The sequence below is a fragment of the Lygodium microphyllum genome, chromosome 11 (genome assembly GCF_053477565.2).
Source record: "Lygodium microphyllum isolate KBCC chromosome 11, Lygodium_microphyllum_v1.1.10, whole genome shotgun sequence".
NCBI lineage: Eukaryota > Viridiplantae > Streptophyta > Polypodiopsida > Schizaeales > Lygodiaceae > Lygodium > Lygodium microphyllum.
Window position 1 is genome coordinate 126,115,686 of NC_141145.1, and position 6,000 is coordinate 126,121,685.

Here is a 6,000-nt window from a genome sequence, read left to right on the forward strand (position 1 = left end):
ACAGGGTTGGGTCTTCTGCGAAGGTTTCCTACCATCATGCAGATTGGTACTGAGGGTGTACCCTTGGGCTCACCGGTTATTTTAATGGCTTGTTCATACTCATCGTTATCTGAGAACGGCAAGTCGATGGTAGCAAGGACATGCATCTAGTCTCGCTCGTCTTCAGGACATGGGATATACTTAGTTAGGGGCCCATAGGATTCCTTGATCTGGGTACCACCCTTGAGCATAGCGGAGATGGTGTCGATGTCAATTGGTTTAGTTTTCTAGGAGTCCATTTCTACCCTTACGGCTTTTGTTCTATTGCCTAGGAAGATGAGACCATTCCCCCAATCTTCAATCACTCTGGCATTGCGCATCCAGGGTCGGCCCAATAGGATATCATAGTCCACTCCCTTCATGACTATAAAGTCAACTGGGAATTGGACTTCGGCAATTTTCACCGACCAATTTTTTAGCACCCCAAATGGCTTCACTTTTATTCCGTTAGCTAATGTGACATTGAACCTAGCAGTCTCGACAGGTGGGTTGCCCCAAGTCTCGAGCACTGCATGGCTTAGTACACTAACTCCTGCCCCTATGTTTACAATCCCATTCCTTGTTGTGTCACCTAGGGCTAAGACTGGTAAGATCGCATGCATCTCGGTGCCTTTCCAAAAAGCATTAACATGCAAGGATTTAGGCATGGAGTGCAGCGTCAAACTTGGCATCTGCGTCTCTGCATCATGTTCTTGTAGCCCTACAGCAGCTTGCTCTTGCGACCCTTCAACCCACTGCTTCAAGTCCCACCATAGGATCGAATGCTGCCTAAGAAAATCTCCCAGGCTTAACATCACCGAGGTGGTCACTAGAGTGGTAAGGAGGTCGTTGATTGCTCGTCTTTCCTCTGTTTCAGATTGTCCTGGCCAGTGGCCCTGATTGGGTTGCTGGCCCGTATAGTTAAGGCTTTGCCTAAGCGGTACTGCTTGTGGCACAGTCGCATCTCTCGATTTTGGTGGAGGGGGTGAGAGTGGCATGCTGATGCTAGAAGGATCCTCAATCTCATCCTCCAAGATGGGCTCTGCATCTTTCAGGTGTTCCTGAGCCTCCTTTACCCACTCCTTCACCTTCTCAATGGCCTCTAGTTGTTGGCGCTTCGGGTTGGGGTACTCCCCTACCTTAGCACTTCCCTTTTCAGCAGTCTTCTTTGAGGCTGATGTCTTTGCCTCAGTGTCACTGACTTTCTTTCTAGCAGGTACCATTGTGGCACTCTCAATTTTTAGCGCGACTTTAGCTTTGGGTCTCTTCTTCCTTTGCATGTGGCTCTTCTTCCCTATCGAGGCTGCATCAAGATTGCTAGGTGCACGGGTCATGACATGCAATGGGATAGGTGTAGCTTCCCCGTCAAGATTTTCGACACCAAATAGCCCCAATGGGCACGTTAATTGAATTCGAGGATGGCTTTCGCTTTGCATAGTCAACAAAGAGATGAGTGATTCCACACTCAAGACACCTTAGGTCAGTCTTGTCTCTATTTTGTTGCTCCCTTTCAGGACAGTGTGATGAGATGTGTCCCGGATGACCGCAAGTCCAACACGTGATTGGATCTTGGGTCTACCCTCCTAGGCCTCTACCTCGTCCCCTATCTAACGCCATTACCGGTACTAGTCGATAGTCCATAAGGATTGAATTGTCCTCATCATCATGCGAGACATAGGGGTATATGTAAGGCTCTTCCTCATTTGGCTCTTCCACGTAGTGGATTGGAGCATCGCTCGATGGATGTGTCACATAGGGGCTAGGTGGTCCAGGTATTCCAGTAGGATTTATATTAATTCTAGGAACAGCTAGCTTAACATCGTTTGGTGTGGGAAGGGCCAATGGCGCTCCCCTTCTGAAGAATTGTTACGGCCTATTCGCTAGGTAAGGTTGACCGTACGGTTGTAAGTATGGAAGTCTTCTAGGCAATCTACAATGTGCACTATCGTGACCAAACCTACTGCAATCAGCACAAGGTTGTGACTTGGGGTCTTGACACTCAGCTGGCAAGTGGTTCCCGCCACAGTATATGCATTGGACATGTGGTCGTGTTGGTCATCTCAACACTACATCTTGGCTATTTCCATTTTCATGTCAGTCAATTCCCGGTTGGTGTTCGCAACCTTTCCCTTATCTTGGGTACTTGTGCCTGGGTGCTCGTTGGATGTTGAAGCTCTCTCCAAACTTCTAGAGTTGGTCTCTTCTTGGTTTGACTTCCTAGAGCTCCTCTCCTTCAATTGGTCATCTACCCGAATGGTTTTTTCGAACACCCTTGCTAGCACGTCTCGCTGCAAGCTCAAGTTGCACGCCAAGGCTTTATGAAGCTCCTCATTTCGTATTCCACTTATGAATACAGTCGACATTACTCTTTCGGTCAGTCATTCACCCATCGAGATTTGCTTGAAGAGACTCCTTACGTGGGTCACATAGTCGTGAATGTCCTCTTTTTCCTTCTGCTTAATGTTCATAAGTCGTACTAGCAGGCTGTCCAAGTATCCAGGCTCGGAAAACCTCTTAATGAAGAGGTTTTTGAGTCCATTGAAGTTTGTTCACTCTAGGCATCTAGACTTGTGTACCAAGTCCGACCCTTGTAACCTAAGCAAAGCCCGAATGCTTAAGAGCGTTGACTCAAGTCGGTGAGATCGTTGACCTCGCAAACCTACTCGAACTGCTCTATAAAGCTGTACAATTCATCTTGGGACTGGTACTTATCGAGCTGCTTAGAGATGACTGGTATCTTAGGCTGGCTCTTGGAGCCTCGGTTCACCCCTAACCCTGCTAGTAGTGATGTGGCTAATGCTACAGCACTCTACTTTGTTACTATGTTGTCTTAACAATCGTTTCATGAGAAATTCACTTAGTATCAACTCTCCTTCTAGCACTCTCTCATGGTCAGTTTGATTCCTGCCTGCTAGGTTCAACACTCATTGTATCTCTCTCATCTCTATGTTATACCTCAGGCTCCTAGTCTGCTAGTCTCGGTTGTATTCCACTATGCCTTGCAGTGCTTTGTTGGCTAGTTTCCTTTCCCCCTCTAGGTCAGCTATGATGGCTTCTGTTGTTCTACCGTGGTGCTCATACCGAGCGTAAGAATCGTAGCTACTCACCAACTGCTGGATCACTTCTCGGAAAACCCCTAAGTCAAATTCCTCGTTTTGCTTGCGATCTGAGCTTCTTCTAACATGGTTGTGTTCTCATGCTCCACCAAGTTGTCGATAAGGTTAAGGAGGTCAAGTAGATCCACATCTCTATTGTTATTCGCTTAGTCCTACGTTCGGCTCCGATTGCCCATCTATGTCTTGGGATCTTCGCTTATTGGTGGGTTCCTTCACGTTCTTTTATTTGAATGAGTCCCTTAATTGTTGCACACAATCCTCAAGTTACCTCCACTTAGCGAGAGCATTCTTTCATGTGCACTTGTACGCTCAATCAGGCTTTTGGCTGTTCTTAGGTGTACTTCAAGTGCTAGAAGTGAAGGTGAGTGCGGAGAGCAAGTGTCTAAGCAGCCTACACACTCTCGTCTGGTCTTAGGCCTGATAGGCTTGTTCGATCAATTTCTAGTCGTCTTGGTAGGTTTTAGGATTTCTTGTTGCGTCGTCTAACTCGATTTAGGTTCGTTTGGGGTCTATGCCTCCACTGGCCACCATCAAGGTGCTAACTCTCTCAACAACCTACTCAAGCTACTAAGCAATCGCATCTTGCAAATTTGCCTATTCCTTGTGCCAGAATCAATTTACGGGTGTCGGGATGCTCACAAAGGTTGGCACCATTGAGATCTAGCTGGGTCTGATGCAAACTTCCACAAAATTTGCAAAAGTCTGACTCAGCCCAACTCGTCCAAATTGCAGGGGCTGAGTGGTAGACTCAGATGGGCCGAGGGCCAAAAAAGGAACAATGGCCGAGCTTGCAGCTTGGTCGGCCAAATAGATGTGGCCAAGGGCCGAGTGGTCCAAGGGCCGAGTCACATTAGTGGGTCAAGTCGATTGTTCGGATGGGACGAGTCAAAAAAGGGTTGAGTGGTCCGAGTGGTCTGAGGGCTGAATGGTCCGATTCTGGGACTTGGCCCAAATCCAAGCCACTCGGACGGGCCGAGTCGCACATGACGACGGCTGTACTAAGGATGATCCCGTTCAATACGATGATACACACAATCACCAAGCACACTGACTTCCAAATCACAACAAATACCTAGAAGGAAGGTTCTAATATACCTGAATCATGCGAAGAACTCCCGATGGCAAGATCGAACCGAATCACTAATGAAAACTCTCTCACTCTCTCTCTCTCTCGCTGCTAGGGTGAAAGATGAGCTCTTCTATGGTCTCCTGGCCCTTAAACCCCTTCCTGAGCAAGGTCTTGCTATCCCAAATCACTCCCTTGCCAGCATTAATCATTCCAACCACTCTTTTTTCCCATTTACCCCGATTTGTGCCTGTTTGTTTTACAATAGTAAACCCTACACCTCTCCAATCTGATTTCTTAATCCTAACCTATGCTAAATGCAACAAGAATCAAAAGCAAATAACTAAAATTATATCCCCTTCTTTCCCAATCATTAAATAACAAAAATAACCAAAATACTTACTTGTATTGAGTATCAAAAGCCCCAACTTCCTACCTATCTCAAGCTTTGGTTCGGAGATGAACCCCTTACTTCGGTGCTCAATATGAGGCACGCAAGTGATCGAGCTTAAATCCAATGGTCCCGACAATAGAACCGAAATGTGGGAGCTCTCACTCGACTACCAAGACCCACAGACCACTTATTGTTTCAAGCGTTCCGAGCGAGCTCTAATGGCTACCTCTCACCTAGCCGATGCGCCTCCAAGCCTATGAATGTAGTGAGCTTACCTCGATGCCAAAATGAGTTGCCTTCTCCTTCATGCACACCGGCAGCTCCATGATCCTAGATGCTAGCTCAAGCATCCTCAAGCCTCCTCCTTCAAGCTCCATCCACCATAGCCATGCGCAAGCAAGAAAATAGAAGAGAAGAAAAGAAGGGGGAATGGTGAAGAGCTTCATCCTCTTGATCCCTCACTCCCACATGCTCACTCCCTCACCGTCTCAATCTCCCTCTCTCTATATCACACATGCACACAACCAAGAGAAGAGAAAAAGACAAGGAGATAGGTCTCTTGTTAGCCACACACCAAAGAATGAGCTTCCATTCATTTTTTGAACTTTATATACAAGCCCTAAAATCCCATGGGCACCCATCCCTTTTTACATGACTGGCCTTTGTGGCAATGTCATTTTTCATATTTCCCTTTTCTTGCCTCATGCCTTAAGACTACACTCGTCTATTCTTTTATAAATGGCACAAGAGGGAGCTTGGCACTCTTTTACAAGAGTTTTTCGAGTTTTTTGAGGCGCCTTCTATTTAAAATTGCACTTTTGCCTCAGCTTAGCTTTTAAGGGCCGCCTTTGCTCTTTTTTTGTTCTTTTTTCACTTTTTACTTCATATTTCTGCCATCTCAAACTGAGGTAAATAGAACTACAGGAAGCATAATTGTTTTTCCTATTAATTTCTTCATTTAGAAGAGCACTCTCTACATCTTTCAATTTCAGCCCATCAAGTTTGTTGGTACAGATCACAGTGCGAAATACATCCCAAGACTCAAGTAAAGTGCTAAGCAAAAACAAAGGATGCAGATTATCTTGAAACTCAATACCTTGTTGAAGTAGATTCTTTGCAAGAGGAAATCTAAACGAAAATCCAAGTCCCGAGTCAAAAACATTGGGGTGATTGAACCCCTCACAATTGAAATCAATAAACCAAACATGAGTATTTGAAAGGTAGATCCTTAGCCTAGCATGCTTAATAAGTGGATGTTAGATGTAACTATCGAGTGTGCACAAAGACCACCAGTGCCCAAGGAACCTTTGACTTCCCAAGAGAATAATGAACACCATAGGCACAACATTGCTCATGATAAGGCTGATTGCTCAACAAAGCAGATGGCAGAATCGTCTAACAGCCAT